The sequence below is a fragment of the Camellia sinensis genome, chromosome 13 (assembly GCF_055761805.1).
Source record: "Camellia sinensis isolate YWXY chromosome 13, ASM5576180v1, whole genome shotgun sequence".
NCBI classification, from domain to species: Eukaryota; Viridiplantae; Streptophyta; class Magnoliopsida; order Ericales; family Theaceae; genus Camellia; species Camellia sinensis.
The window spans coordinates 48734629-48751705 of record NC_138973.1 but is presented as its reverse complement, the minus strand read 5'-3'; positions in this window follow the sequence as shown (position 1 = coordinate 48751705).

The window sequence follows — 17077 nt, the reverse complement described above, 5'->3', positions numbered from 1 at the left end:
TTTCCATGGAAACAACTCAAAACTCAACAATCCAAACATGCATGCATGAATTAAGCTATAATTCAACATGTTAGAACTAAATTATGACTTAGCTCCTCAATTAGACATGAACCATGCAAGAATCAACTTAGACACAACAATGAGAGGTTAAATCTCCTTGCCTAAGTCTTGAGTTTAAGGTGTAGGAGCTTAATTATGTAATCAACCTTCAATTTCTTCAAGCCAAATCACAAAGATCAAGTTGAAATCACTCCTATTCTCTCACTCTCTCACTCTAGTCGGTTGTGGCCTCTGAAATGGTTGAGGGAGAAGTGTTATGAGATCAAGTGCAAGGCTCAAATGTGCTAGGTAGTGGGCCACTAGGATGGCAATAAGGTAAATAGGGTAACTTATGTAATTTAGCCCATTTTAATCTAATTTAATCATACCAAATTAGTTTTCAGATAATTACACCATAAAATCACATAAATTATGATGATCATGAAACACTAATCGATCTCTGGTTCGGCCGCTGATAAGGCCTTCAACTCGCAATTTAAACATAAAACATGAACAGATAATCGAATAGTCAAACAGATAGATAATGCATTTAAACAAATACAGTCAATCAACCGGTTTCAGATTTCAGTCAGTCAGTTTAGTATTTCAACCAGTTCAATTACTTTTCATAATCAGTCTCAGTTTAGTGGTAATCGGTAGTTTATCGGTAAACAGTGACGAAGGTTGTTACAGTATTCTTCTTTGGAAATGTAACATGATATCACGATCTTATAGGGGGATATCAAGAGGAATATAGAGAATGGAAATTTCGTGGTTAACAGGGATTTATTCGAGTTGTTAATATTGAATTTTCTTCGAGGTGGTTATTTTGAGAGGGTGATGGAGGCCATTGGTTATATGGAGGAGCATGGTATGTACATCAACAAGTGGATGTTTAAATCTGAGTACCTGAAGTTTCACAGAGATCTTTATAGGAGTTTAAAAGGATCCAATGCTACATGTTCAGGCATTTAGGAAGTGGGTTGGTATCAACTGAACGTGTATGCCCTTGTTCAAATGCAGCCAATTTGTGGAAATTGAAGTTGAATGGTTGAAGCAACATGTCGTCAATCGAGGAGAATCCTTATTGAATATTGATCCCAATCAGTTCTATCCTCAAATCCTAAGAAAATTTTTGAAGCCCGTTATAGAGATGAACAGTTGAACCTAACTCTGCAGATTCTGGTGCAACATCGAATCTGAAATCCATATATCTCTTCCATGAGACAGATTGTCGCTGAGTCTTGTATCGCTGTCAACATTCTGCTTACAAGTTAGAGAAATTCTACATGCATGTTTGGTTAGGACCTGTGTGTTAGTTTTTTTTATTTTTTTATTTTTTTAAGATGGTGAGTCAGTGGTTTTTTTTTTTTAATCGACAAAGAAAATCTTTATTAATGAAAACATACAAAGTATGATAAAAAAACATCAATAAAAAGGAGCCTGGAGCTAAATCGAAGCTCCAAGCACCAGTTGGTGAGGAACCTGTTAGGGAAAATATGTGATTCCCCACAAGCAAATCAATCAATGGGAATAAAAACTAATGTAGAAAAATTAAATCAAAAGTAACACAAGAATTTTTATGTGGTTCCCTCAATGTGAGGTACGTCCACGAGATCGAAATCTGATTCCACTATCAACCAAATAGTTTCCAAACGATTACAAACGAGACACGAATGGTCTCACAAAACCACCCTTAGGTGAATTTCAAATAATCACAAATAAACAAGAGGAAAGGCCTCACCAAAAAGATGAACAAAAATCTTCAAACCGGAGTTGTAGAAAACCCAAAATAATACACCAAGAACAAAACCGAAAGCTAAACCAAACGAAGCAGAACTGACCCAAACTTTTTTTATTCCACCGAATTGCTTTGTAACCTAAGCACTATCTCACCAATCAATTGATCAAGAAGGTGCTGCTGCTCCACAAGCAAAAACAGCTGCCTTTTTTTGTTTTCTCACACAATTGAAAAACAAACAATACCAATATAGATATATGGTAAGCTTGTGGGCTTTTTTTATCAAACCCTAGTTGTAATCAAATTGGATTGGGTTTCTAAAAATTAGATATAATATATTAAAATATATTATACCTAAACCAAACCAAATTAAAATTCTTTTTCTAAAACCAATTGGGTCTCAAACTCCAATAAGAAGATATATCCCAACAATTTTCCCCCTATCGACTTAGGTGGAGACATCAACCATACCTGCCAAAGTTCGACATTTCAAATGTTTATCCCTCGACAAAGTCTTAGTCAACATATCCGAAATATTATCATCTGTGTGAACCTTTTCGAGTTGCAACAATTTTGAATCTAACACATCACGAATCGAATGGTATCTCACATCAATGTGTTTCGATCTCGAATGAAAAGTAGAATTTTTACTCAAATGAATAGCACTTTGACTATCACAATAAAGCACATACTTTTCTTACTTCAAACCCAACTCTTACAAAAATTTCTTCAACCATAACTCTTTTTTGCAAGCTTCCGTAATGGCAATAAATTCAGCTTCGGTAGTTGAGAGAGCAACACATTTTTGTAATTTAGATTGCCATGCCACAGCTCCCCCTGCAAATGTCATCAAACACCCCGAAGTAGATTTCCTAGAATCAATATCACCGGCTATGTCAGAATCTGTGAACCCATCAAGTATCGGCTTACCATTCCCAAAACACAAACATACATTTGAAGTCCCTCGAAGATACCTTAGAATCCATTTTACTGCTGCCCAAAGTTCTTGACCCGGATTAGAAAGAAACCGACTTACTACACCAATGGCGTGAGCAATATCCGGCCTTGTACAAACCATGGCGTACATCAAAGAACCAACTGCTGAAGCATAAGGAACTTTCAACATCTCTTCTTTGTCTTTGTCACTTGTAGGACATTGATTCGAACTAAGCTTGAAGTGACCCGCAAGTGGACAACCAACTGGCTTTGCTTTATCCATGTTGAACCTCTCAAGAAGTTTCTCAATGTAGCTTTCTTGAAACAACCAAATCAGCCCCTCTTTGCGATCACGAACAATTTTCATACCAAGTATTTGTTTTGTCGGCCCCAAATCTTTCATAGCAAAAGACTTACTCAACTCTAATTTCAACCTGTTAATCACAGTGTAATCTTGACCCACAATTAACATGTCATCAATATAAAGCAGAAGAATAATAAATTTACCATCCGGGAAATTTTTCACAAACACACAATGGTCCAAAGTGGTTTTAGAAAAATCATTATTCAACATGAAAGAGTCAAATTTTTTGTACCATTGCCGCGGGGCTTGCTTGAGGCCATACAAACTTTTCTTCAATCTGCAAACAAATTTCTCTCTCCCTTTTACCACAAAACCTTCCGGCTGCTCCATGTAAATTTCTTCTTCAAGGTCACCATGAAGAAATGCGGTCTTCACATCAAGTTGTTCAACTTCAAGGTTCATACTTCCAGCCATGCCAAGTACAACCCGAATAGAAGAGATCTTCACAACTGGCGAAAAAATCTCATCAAAGCCAATACCTTTCTTTTGCCCAAAGCCTTTCACAACAAGATTTGCTTTGTACCTCAGATTCTTGCCATCATTCTTCAATTTGAAGACCCACTTATTTTTCAAAATTTTCCTCCCTTTAGGCAACTTCACTAAATCATAGGTGTGATTTTCAAGTAAGGAGTTCATCTCATCTTCCATGGCCTTTTTCCAATTACCTTTCTTTGCATGCTCAATTGCTTCTTGGTAGCTCTCAGGCTCCCCTTGATCGGAAATCAACACAAATTCATTGGGAGGATACTTTCTTGAAGGTTGTCGGTCCCTTGTAGATTTCCTCAACTCAAGTTGTGGTGGCGGTTCTTGAGTTGGATGCTCTTCCTCAATTTCTGGCTCAACTTCATTAGGATTAGCATCATCCTCCACATCTTCAATAGGTGGCTGCACATCTCCCCCATTTTCATCATCAACTGAAGATGAAGGAGATGGATCCATGTCAATGAGATCACAAGTTTTTGGCTCCGGTTGATCACCTTTGCCAAAGTCTTCAATTGTTTGGTCTTCAAGAAACACGACTTCGAATGACTTTCTTGTCGACTGGATTCCATAATCTATACCCAAATTCATCACGCCCATAGCCAAGAAAAATACATTCTCTTGACTTACTATAAAGCTTGGACCTCTCATTCTTTGGAATGTGAACAAAGGCTCGGCAATCAAACACTCTCAAGTGCTCATAAGATACATCTTTACCAGTCCAAACTCTTTCTGGAACATCACCATTTAAAAGATAGGAAGGAGACAAATTGATCACATCAACAGCTGTCTTCATTGCCTCACCCCAAAAGGATCTTGGCAATTTAGCTTGTGAAAGCAAACACATTGTTCTTTCCACAATGGTGCGGTTCATCCTCTCGGCAACGTCATTTTGTTGAGGAGTCTTCTTAACTGTCATTTGGTGCCGAATACCTTGGCTGAGACAATACTCATCAAATAGCCCAAATTCACCACCATTGTCTAATCGGATGCACTTCAATTTCTGCCCTGTTTCTCTTTCAACCATGGCCTGAAAATGCTTAAATACTTCTAGAACTTGATCTTTAGTTTTTAGTAGAAAAGCCCAAACTTTCCTTGAATAATTGTGACAACCCTCACCACTGATTACTGCTAAACTGTGACTGAACGTGATAAATAACTGGTTAGACTGAAATTCTAAACTGATCGTGTGTGTATGTTGTTTTAGTGCGTTTCTATCTGTTTGCCATTGATTTATCTGTTCATGTTTTAAGTTTTGAACTGTAAATTGAAGGCCTTATCGGCGGCTGAATCAGAAATTGATTGGTATTTCATACTAATTAGAATTTATGTGATTTTATGGTAGGTTTAATTTAAATTTGATTTGGAACGATTAAATTAGATTAAATAATGTTAAACTACATTAGTTCAAGTTTATTACAATTTTGCCATTGAGTGGCCATTTCCTATACACTTGTTTAGGACTTAATTAGTACATTCCATACATCATTTCATCATCCTTCTTGAGACCAAAATCGTGAGCAAGAGAGAAAGAGTAGGAGAGCTTTGGTTTCAACAAGAATTGCTTGGAAAATTAGAAGAATTGAAGAGTAGATTGCATAATTGAGCTTCTAGACTTGGAATTGAGGACCTAAGGTAGGATATTTATCCTTTAGTTTATGAATTCAAGTTGGTTCTTGCATGGTTCATGAGTCATTAGTGATATAAGTCAAGAATTGGTTTAAAGAGTTGATTTGAGTAGCTAAATCATGCATGCATGTACACATTGTTGAGTTTTAAGGTTGATTTCATGGAAATCCTCATGTGCATGTCTATATTCTAGTTATGGTCCATGAATGCATCATGTTTTTGAGTGAATTGACTCATTTGATCAAGTATTTGAAGCCTTGATTTCAATTGAACACTTGCATGCTACATATACATTATGTTCATGAAGTTTTGTTTGGATTTGTGTTTAATTGAACTACCTTTGGGCTTTGATTTTACAAATTGATCTTTGAAACATGTCATATTATGAGTTTTAAAATGTTTTCCAAAAAATTGGCCCAAAGGAATCAAATTTGATGCTTTAAATGTTGAATTTGAGTTTGGAGGTTCAATCTGGAAATTCCAGATTTTAGACCCACGCTCGAGCGTAGGACTTCACGCTCAAGCGTACAATCTGAGTACATGTAGCCCGCTCGAACAGGGAAAGTAATGCTCGAGCGTGAAATGTGTGTATCCAGTACTTTTCATATGTTTACAGTCCGCTCGAGCAAGGGAATGCACGCTCAAGCGAGGACTTGTGTCTCACGCTCGAGCAGAGGTCGAGCGCCCATCAAGCGTGAATTGCATGCATCAAGTACTTTTGCTTGAGTTTGCAGTCCGCTCGAGCGAAGGAAGTCATGCTCGAGCGGAGCTCCTTTGTCTGCATGTCCACTCGAGCGTAGAAAGCCACGCTCGAGCGAGACCCCTGTTTCAGCAAAAATTTGAAAAATGTTTTAAAGTGCATCTTTGCATCCTCATTTCATCCTAGGCATTCCTAGGCCTAGTTTAAGGCATCTTAATGAGGATAATGCTATACAACCACACCGAGTCAAGATAGGGACTAAGTCATTGATTCCCAAGTGTGTAACTTAGTGTGTGTTCATTCTGTAACTGTGTAGGGTTGGTGTAGACACCCCATTTTTGACCGACCTTAAGATTCAGACGTCACTGATTGAGCGCTCGGTGATATTGCATATTGTGCTCGTTCAGAAGTTTCAAAGTCCCGGCTGCAAGCCTTATCTCCGGACTTCTGGACTCTTTCGTGCCTTGCCTCGGTTTGCGAATCAGGCTCCGTTTTCTCTGTTTTCTCTTCCCGAAGGGAGGGAAAGGTCTCGTAGATCATCTCTCAATGGCCTTAGGCTACGTTCCGTGGTCGTAGGCCATTTTTCCCGTTTGGAGCCCAGTTTTCGGTTTTTCAGAGCTGACGGCCATGTACCTTGGTTCGGGACGGCCTAACCACCTCCGTTTGCTCCAGTTTTCGGCACACATCTTATTTCCTCCCTTTTGAGGAACACTATGGCTCGAGAGACCAACTTCGTGGTCGAACGCCACATCCGGTGCTTAACAGCCTGTTTTCGGGGCCCCCGGGCCGCGTGTTTCAGTCCCCGAACCTTCGCGTTGCATCCGTTTTGGTTCATTTTTGGTGGAGACCTTATTTTCATTGTTAGAAAGCTTGTAGAATGGTGGGAGGCCAGCAATTGTTCTGAAAAGCCAGCTTTATTTCTTCATCGCTCTCCGTCGCCCGTTTTCCTCACTAAAAAGCTAATGTTGACCACCCTGGGGCCACTTTCTTTAGCCTTAAACCCCATATTTGTGTTGTACACACCTGGGAGGCCACCAATGTGAATAGGCTGGCCAGTAATTGTTTCTGACCCTTTTGAACCCCTCTAAAAGGTTGGCTTTTCTCTCTCCTGGTTCACATTTTCTGGGTTTTGACCACATATTTGTGTTGTGCACACATGGGAGGCCACCTTTTTGGGGTGGCCGGCCAGCAATTTGCATTGACCCTTTTGACCCTTGGCCGGCCGGGCATGGGGGGTGGCCGGCCGGCCACCTGAACCTTTTGAACCTGGCCGGCCAAGATCCTCTCTCTGAGTGTATTCTAGCTGTACCCTCTGTTTCCCCCTAGATTTTGTATCCGGGGGGCTGCCTTTTGGGGGGGAAACTTGAATTGGTTTTTTCCCCATTTTCCTTGGCCTCTCTCCCTCTTTATAACCAGCACCCCACCTCATTTCTAAGGGTTAGAAAAACCAGCTGGAGCATACACACTTCCCTCCTCCATTGCTCTCCATTTTCAAGCTCTAAAGTCCATTATCCTTGGCCATTTACACACCACCTCCAAGCCTACAACCTCCACACTTCATTCCAGCACCTTGAGGATTTTTTTCAGAGGTTAGAAGCACCTCTCCTTGGTCCAAAAGCTGCTGAAGACTTGTGCTACAAGGGTGAGTCCTCTTCTCCTTCTTTCTTGTCTTATTTTGTTTTATATCTTAGCCTTTTTTTCTTGCATTTTTGGGCTCCGACCCAAACTGGAAATAGTCATAGTTTGAGCTCCTTTTCATGTTTGATCAAGGACCTTTTACTGTTTGAGGTCTCCTACTGCCACATGCCTCTTTATCTCTCTTTTAGGCCTATTTTTGCATGATATTTTAGGCTTATTTGTGAGATGTTTTGGACTTGGTCATAAACTATAAAATGTCTTTTTTTTAGTCCCTCTTCAACTTTGTTGAAGGGCTCTCCTCTGTTTGAGGCCAGATTCTACCACTTATCTCTTTATCCCTCTTTTAGCCCTTTTTCTTGCATGTTGTTTTAGCCTCGCTTGTGTTTATTTTCGAGACTTGATATAAACTTTAAAGTGACTTGTTTTGAGCCCCTCTTCAACTTTGTTGAAGGGCTCTTTGCTATTGGGGGCCAGATGCTGTCCCTTGTCTCTAATCTCTCTTTTAGGGCCATTTTTGCATAATAGATTAGCCCTATTTGTGTTCACTTTTGAGATTTGTTATAAACTGGAAAAAGTCTCCTTTTGACATCATATTCATGTTTTATTAAGGGAATTTTCTTATTTGAGGTCTCATGCTTCCTTTTATGCTTGATTGTCCCTTGTTTTGAGCCTTACACCTAAGCTCTTGTTGCATGCTTTGTTTGGCCTTTTAGCCACTGAAATCCAGTGGATTTTCAGTGTCTAGAACACTATTTTGAGCCTCCAAATCAGAGGGGGGTGACCCCCTCTCTCCTTGATTTGTTTGGTAGTCATTTTGGCCTTCCAAAGAGACCCTATCTTGCATGCTTCGAAATCACTTTCCAGGGTCAATTTGGTGAGTTTTAGGACTACCATATTTGATTTTCATAGTTTTTTATGCCATGCTAAATGTCTACCTTGCATGTGCTTAATAACTCCTTGCATGGCCCTCTAAAGTAACTCATCATTTTTGCATGTGTTGGCTTCATTTCAGTAGTTATTTAGGCCTATTTTCATATGTTTTGTTCACTGATTTTTGCTGGTTTGATGAGATTCCATATGCTTCACACACTTGCCATGTAAACCATGTTTCCTAGTCAAAGTTGCATGCTACTTTAGTTCATCTTGCTAGCACTTTTTGGCCATGCTTTGAACTAGAAATCTTCATGTTTTGGGACTGCCTTAGCTCTTTCTTCATGCTTCAGGATCAAATAATGCATGCTTTGTATAGCTATAAGTCATTCCATGTGCCTAGTTTCGAGTTTCGGGTTTCATCTCATGCATCAGGTGCCATTTTTCCATGTTTCGGGGCTGTTTAGCATCATATTTCAGTGCTGGAATTTGTGATTTTTCATGTCATCTTGCATCCCTTGCCATGCCTTGTTAGAGTTACATGTTATGCCTTAGGTTCGGTCCTCGGTTTGCGTGCATGCGTGCACGCATTTCAAGAGTCTCATTTTCACCTAATGGCTACTGATGTGAGTGTGGCTGAGGTCCATTCATGTCAGTGTAAGTCCATTATGCATTGTGTATGCCATTTCATTTCATAGCATTGCATATGCTAGGTTGTATGTTAGAGCATTGTGTATGCCTCGTTACATCGTGCATTGTGTATGCCATTTCATAGCATTGTGTATGCTAGGTTGCATGTTAGGGTTGCATTCATGCATATCATGCATATTGCATTGTGCTTGGGATAGGAGTTAGCCCAAGCACGGGAAACGAGGGACGTTTCGTACTCCGAGTGACGGAACGTGTCTCAACTCCCGGTCGCCAACACTTCGGATTATCCATGATGGAGTCTAGGCCTTGTTGTGTCCATATGTGCATTCATTTCATATTGAGTCATTCAATTCGACTTCTCAACCATCATGCATCGAGATGCGTGATTGGTGGCACAAGGATCGAGGACTACACTCCCTGAAGAGTAGTCATGCATACATATGTGAAAATACTTTGCCATGCCCCTTTGTTGCTCTCTGTTGCAGCAAATCAGAAATCAGCAACCTTTCAGAGCCTGGCACGCATCCCAAGAATAATTGCAAACAGAGGCAAATCAGGACATCGCAAGGGATTCTCCACACAAGGCAACCCGAGCATGCATCATTCATCATTTGGAACAGAGCTGATGCGGTCCATGGATTTGCGTGCTAATTTACTGCCTTCCTAGATTAATTTGTTAATTAATTAGGATTCTGTATTTATTCGGGACTGTATTATTTATTCATTTGGGACTGTATTATTTATTCGGACCCTCTGCGCGAGGGCAATGTTGTAATAAGTGTGCGTGTGTGTGATGTATGTCTTCCAACCCCACGTCTTTCTCCCTTTTATTTATCAGCTTATGATGGTTAGATTAGAGCACGTTTCAATTAGCATACAGTATGATAGCATGTTTGCATTCATTTATCTGTCTTGCATGCACCGGGCTCGGCGCATCATACTAACTGCATTTGTATCTCAATTCCAAGTTGAATACATGTTAGTTGTAGCATTTCACATGTCATCTGTAGAATAGTTGAGCCTATCTTAGTTGCATTTTGCATGTGTTGCATTAGGCATTTCTGTATAGTTAGGATCATGCATGAATTTCCAATTAGCTTCTGTTTTGGCTTGGAGTATTCGGTAAGTTTTATGCTTTAGCATCCTTGCATGCGTGTGAGTGACTGCCATGATAGCATGCTTACCATGAGGCTATATGCTTATGTGATATAACTGCCTGAATGCCTGTGGGTGAAGGTTGGATTATTTGAATTGGAATAAATGCATTGACTGTGAGTTTTAAGCCCATTAGATAGTGGCAAAATCATGTTTTTCTAAGCCCACCCGAGGGTGGCAAATCCACGTCTTAGCCTACTTGCGGGTAGCACCATCAAACCACTTTCAAAAATAAACATGAAATGTTTTGTTCCAATTCAGACGATCCAGTCTATACTTGTATGCTATGCGCATCACATAGTAAATCTAGGCTAATAACCGGAATAAGAACGCATAAAGTTTTCAAAACTAGATATCATGGTTAGTAGAGGCCGATCTTTGATCGGGCGAGCGAGGGTGCTCACGAAGTGACCTTCCCCAATCGTACCCAAGTTCCCGAGCCGAGGCAACTTTGGTGATGACGGGCACGTGGCCTTAGGCAACGAGTCAAGGTTTCCTAAATTTCCCAAAAATAAAATATTTAGGTGGCGACTCTGTATCTGGAAAAGCAGTCTATGTTTGGCACTTCTTTCAAAAAAATCTGTTTTCTCAAACCGATTTGCCGGATTTGGACTCTTTGGTTCAGATTTAGAACCGTGACAATTTGAGAGTCCAAACTTGTAGTGACCCCATACGAACAGAACGAGACTTATCCTCCTGGGGCGTTCGGGGGACGTCTACAGTTTCTGGCGAGTCTACTGGGGAACTTGAAGAACTTGACTCGAACTCATGATATCTTGTTTTGACTACATTTATGTGTTTCTTTGCATTGCATGTGCATTGGTGTGCCTAGGACACCGTGTTTGCCATCTGCTATTCCTGAACGGTTTGCCGGAGGCTTGTCTTGTCAAGGCATGACCATAAGGCTGACCGGTTGTGGGCTCTGCCAGTATGGGAACACAAACCCCGGTTTTACCAGGGCACCCTTTTTGACCATTCGACCTAGTGCATATTCGGAATCCATAGTGACCATTCCAAACTAGGACAAGTTGCTTACCTATTTATAGGTTGTTTGAAACCGCTGCGTACGTAGTGAAACCCTAGCTCCTGACAAAATAGGATAGGGAAACCTTACCCCAACATAGGGGTGTTTTGGCTCTCACTTGCTTGCTATGTGCTTTTAGGGTGTGTCCCTATAGGAATGCATGTAACAGTTGCAAGTCTGGGTATCAGGCCTGCGGGCATCAGTATTTGGGAATCAGTTTTACCTGAGGGTATCAGTTCACCTGCAGAATTTTGGGCAGAATTCAGTAGAGAGCACACTCATTCAACTATGCTCATATATGTTCAGGTGAAATCAGCCTGAGATGCTGCATGTTTTCTCTTTTGCTAGGGGTAGTCTTGGAACCATAGCTTCAGAAGGCTCCGATATCCCCCGAGGTTCATCGGACTTGTGTTGATAGACTTTGTCAGGTCAAAGATTCAGTTCAAGGGCAAATCAGTGTTCCTCCGCCAGAGGCAGGGTAAAAGGGGCCAGTTAGGCACAAATCACAGGTTCAGCAGTTACCAGATCAGTGGCCCTTATCCACCCTACCAGTGAATAGTCAGGCTGAGGTCTCAGTTTTTATCAGTTTTTAGCCGCCCCACCAGTCAGTCAGCCGGAACAGCAGAACATGGCAGGGATGGAGGAAATGATGCGTCAACTCCAAGAAAGTATGAAACTCATGCAGCAAGATGCTGCTCGCCAGACGAAATTTGCCAAACAGCAGGCTGCAATCATGGCCCAGCAGGCAGAGTTAATTACCCGGCTACAGCAGCAAACGGGAGCATCTGCTTCGCACCAAGCCCCTCCCCCACCAGGAGTCCCAACACCCGAGGAGGCACCAAATGGCCAGGGAGATACGGACATTCCGACAGGACTGGCTCCGCCTCCAATCCTACCTCAATTACCCAAAACACCCACCAACCTGCCGGATTCTCCCTTTGAGTCCGAGGTGGACCCCACAGCATTGAAGGTGAGCAAGCTTGAAAAACTGTTCAAGAAATCTCAGGGCGTCAAGTCCATCCTGGACATTGAGGATGGATATACCGATGCAGTCGTGACGCTGCCAGACCGCTTTAAAATGTCACATATCGACCGCTTTGACGAATCTGGGGATCCCCTGGTGCATCTCCGGTTGTTCTCAAATATACTACGGCCGATGGGCCTCACCAGACCACAGAAGCTTTCATTGTTCGGCTGGATCCTGTCAGGTGTGGCCGCTATCTGGTATGCAAAATTAGAAGACGATGTCAAACGGAACTGGAATGAGATGGCCGAGGGCTTCGTTGCGTAGTACTCCTATAACACGCAAATTGAGGTCACAACCCGTGATCTTGAGACAACAAGGCAAGAGCCTAAGGAGAGTTTTTCTGATTTCGTAGCCCGCTGGAGGGCCAAGGCCTCAATGATGATCCTTAGGCCCACTGACAAAGATCAAATTTGGATGATTGTGCGCAATCTCTAGCCCAAGCTTATGCAGAAAATGATCGTTCTCCCCTTCCCCACCTTTTCAGACTTACATGAGATGGGAGTACAGATCGAGGACGTTATAAAGCAGGGCCTTCTTGACCAGGAGAAAGAGCAGCCTAGGAGGGCATTTTCCCGCAGTTCAAATGCGACCACCAGTGGTGATGCAACTGCAAGATCTTCTGAAGTGGGCATGGTTACCACCTCCGCATCAAAAACAGCTACCCCATTCACCGGTGCGTCCAGAAGTAGCTCACAAGAAACCAAATATCCGCCTTGAGTCAAGAGGGTTTTCACCCTACTTCATATGCCTTTGTCAAAGGCTCTAGAGGTCTTAATCCGGAAAGGACATCTGAAACCATTGGAACAACGGCCTTTACCCGATCCTATCCCTGCAAAGCATGATCAGACTAAATACTGTGCCTACCATCAATAAACCAGTCATGACACCGATAGTTTCTTTCGTCTGCGCCATGATGTACAAGATCTGTTTGATAACAGGGTCATTACCGCACCAGGTCCGGCAAAGTCTATCGGCACTTGATCAGTGAACTTGTGGGGGATAATGTGATTATGTGATCGGGGGATGAACCAGTTACGGGTGGCGCTCGATTTACTCCAGATGTGGTGTGTGGCACGCACTGTTTTGAGCATTTGCGAATGCTGGTTTTTGTAGCTTTTGACTTGGGTGTTGAGTCAGTTCTGTAGTTTTGTTTTGAGTCTGTCTCTTTGTTTTGAGTCAGTTTTTTTTATTAAGGGTCTGTCTTGTTGTATCGAGTCAGTCCTGTTGTACAGAAGTCGGGTGATTCTGAGGGTGTTACCTCGGATATCATTATTTTGTTTTGTGTCTGTCTTTTCACTTCCTTGTGAGTCTATTTCTGCCGGGAAGCCAATAACACCAGAAGATTTGAATGAAACAGTAGTGGTTTTTCATGCTTTTGTGCTTGCCTCTGCCTTGTGCCGGTTGTGCCAGAAACTTGAATGAAACGACAGTTCTCTTCACCTGCTCTTCTGTGCCTTGAAATCATTGTATTGACCTAAGCTTTTCAAAACTTTTTCTAACACTGCGGTGAAGACAAAGAGGAAGGAATTCCTCGGGTTTTGCAAAAATTTGATCAATTGAGAGAAAGAGAGGCGTGCTAAGCCCTTAATGAATGAGATCATATTTGTTAATGTGAGAACTGAGAAGGATCCTGCCTTGATCTAGATTGGTTCTACATTATCTTCCGCGCGAGCGATTAGTCGCGTTCTTAAAAGATTTCAAAAAAAAAATGTTTTGCGCAGTCCTGTGAAGACCTGTGTGGAATCGCTCTTGAGATAGTGCAGCTTAGGATCGCTCTCAGCATTGAGACTCGACCCCCTCTTTGCTTTCCGACCTTGAGCCTTAACTCAGAATGCTCAACGGTCAACCGTAATGTGAGGCCTGTGTGGCCAGATTCAAAGCATCCCTCGACCTAGAGGTAGAAAAATGTCCGATTGTGCTCGAAGAGCTGAAGATGGATCATTCCGTAAATCAACGAAGATCGGCAAGAATGCCAAATCCTAGAAGGGAGGAAAGAAGAAAGTATTGTTGAAGGATAACTAAGTTCCTACCCACAACACTAGGGGCAAATTCACCCTTCATTGGATGGACTCCTGCATCGTTAGCAAACAATAGCCATTGTCCTGGATTCAGATGGCTTCAGGATCTCAAAACCATCTGACATGGACAAAGCTGCACCTTTACTCTTGAGAGGCTAGCTGGGCCAAAAACCCGGAAGGGCGACCCAGGCAAAAGTTAGAGCAAGAAAAGAAGAAAAAGAACACAAAATAAGAAAAAAGAAAAATGTAAAGAATGAAGAAAAGAAAAGAAGAAAAATGAAGAAAATAAAAGGAAAAGATGAAATTGGAAAAATATAAAAACTGAGGTCGCAAGGTTGAAAACCTGCAAAGGGCAGCCTTGGCAAAAGTTAGAGCGTAAAAGGAGAGGTTAAATACACGAGTGTACCTTAACCTCGAACTACGTAAGGCTTGATTCCCGTCTTTGGGATACGTAGGCAACTTCATTCTGAAGTCCAGCCGTAAAACACTTCAAATCCGACTGTGTCCATGTGATGTTTCTGGTCATCTTTGTCTTCTCTGTATCTGAGAATTCGGTTGTGATCATCACCCTGAGGGTTGATTGCAATACGCTGCAGTGCCATTCAGACAAGAGGCAACTTTCCGTTGCCATACCACGCGCTGTGGCGTTATTCAAACAAGGGGCAACTTTTCGTTACCATTCAATGCGCCGTGGCGCCGTTCAAACAAGGGGCAATTTTCCGTTGCCATGCAGCTCCCTTCAAGTAAGGGGCAATTTTCCTTCGAATCTGAGGTTGTGCATCTCGAGAGTGGGTTCTATGCTCGTTGAGCAGTGGCCGTTTGCAAAAACAGTTTTTTAGAATTTTTACTAAGGTTGACTGAGTTTCTCTCGAAAACTATTCCATTTTTCCAAAACTGGACCTTCTTCTTGGACCCAAAAAAGGAAAATTTTCAGTGCTCATAACCTAACTTGCATGATTTCAAATCAGAAAATCGAACAAGCATGTTAATCTAACTCTCATGTCGGTCAAAATTGTTTTAGTCGAAAACCAAAACAAAAAAATTGGTCAAAATGATGAACTAGGGGCATAGTTGAGTCAAGCTTCCTGTCTTTTTCCCGTTGCCAATGCCTTTGCCAGAAAGGACACCATACTTGCCAAGAAGGGCACTCTCCCTGCCAGAAAGGGCACAACTGAAACTGTCAACAAAAGAGCTGAAAGCTCTCTCATCCTCCAAGCAACAAGGTATCAAGCCAAGTGCGAAGCACGAACTGGAATGGATCAAGATATCCCACTCCCTCATCTGGACAGATCTAACCATGTCTAAACTCCCCGGCAGAGCATCGACAGCCGATGTCAGCTGCAGATTCGCTACACGCTTAGTTGCAGCGCAACCCCTCTGTGGGAGGAACTCACTAGCTGCGCGCAGAAAAGAAGAATCTAGCTGAGTGCTAGGGGCAGGAGCCCACAACCTTTTGTTTATCCATCAACCACCCTGAGAAGGGATAAAAATGAGAAAATAAAGAATAGAGAGATGTACGATGAGAGAAAAGTGAGAAAAGGGTCTTGTGAGAAAAACTGAGCTTGAAGGCCGAGTGATATGAGAATCACAAATGAGAAAGGGTGGGAAACAATACCCAGAGAAACAGGCTCCCAGTGCGCGTCTGAGTGTCGTGTCTTTTGTTTCACCTCGATTCTTGTCTTGTGTCATTTTTTTTTTAGTGTCTGTATTTGTGTTTAGGTTGTTTACCTTTTGTTTTCCGTTGTTGAGTCATAGTGCGCTGTGTTCAGTCGTAGGCTCAATACCCGGTCGAGAACTCATTTATCAATTTCAAAATAAAATCGTTTTGCGCTCCGAGTGTCATGCCGTTCTCCACATCTGTGCAAAACAAGATTCGTTCTTTCATAAAACCGCAGGGTTCAACCTAGGTCATGTCAGAACAGTAAAACCAGGACCTATTTGAAGCTATATGGGTTCCAGACTACAAAGCAAAAGAAAAGAGGAAATGTCGGGTATCTGAGTTTGTTTCAACTTCAGTAAGTTCCGAGACTACATTCCGTGTGTACCTCTTCGGGTCTTGCCATTGCTCTGAAGTACGAGTGTGGCCCTACCTCAAGCTCAAGATCAAGTCTGCTTCAAGCCAGAATGGCGATCAAAAGTGCTCTCCCTTAGTACCATTCCCTGCCAGAGGCATCTTGGCTGTGTTCGCAATGAGTTCCTAGGAGACCAACTGCGACGGTGGAAACTAGAGTTCGAATGGCTGATGCCTAGAACGCAAAGGTTCGGGATTTCCGGGACTAAAGTCTGGTTTAAATACCCAGAGGCGTGTCCTCGGCTTGAAATCTGTATGAAAGCCCCATAGGTTGAGATAGCGTGTATACACCTCAATTCTAGATACTGAACCAACCTAGTCTGTCACCCCGTTGGAGAATAGGGAAAGTTGTGAATATGATCAGGAAGAAAGGCAACATCCAAAGTGTTCTACGTGAAGAATCCTTGTCAGTATTTCAGAGCCTTTGTACTGTGAATTGAAGGTAAGTGTTCGAAGAGCACGAGGGGAGATCCCCGTCAGAGTAGAGCGGTTCATCGCCACTCACCCCATGAGATGCTTTCTAAAGCGCCGCTACGCTTGTTTATTGCGTTCCTTAAACATCATGCATTGTATTGCATTGTACCTATCAAGTTTCTTTCTCATTCATGCACGATATTGTATGTACGGTTCATTCAAAGAAGTTCCGTTTGAGATCCTTTATTTAGTGTATCAATCACACTTCATTCAGTTAGTGTATCAATCACACTTCATTTCTTTAGTGTATCAATCACACC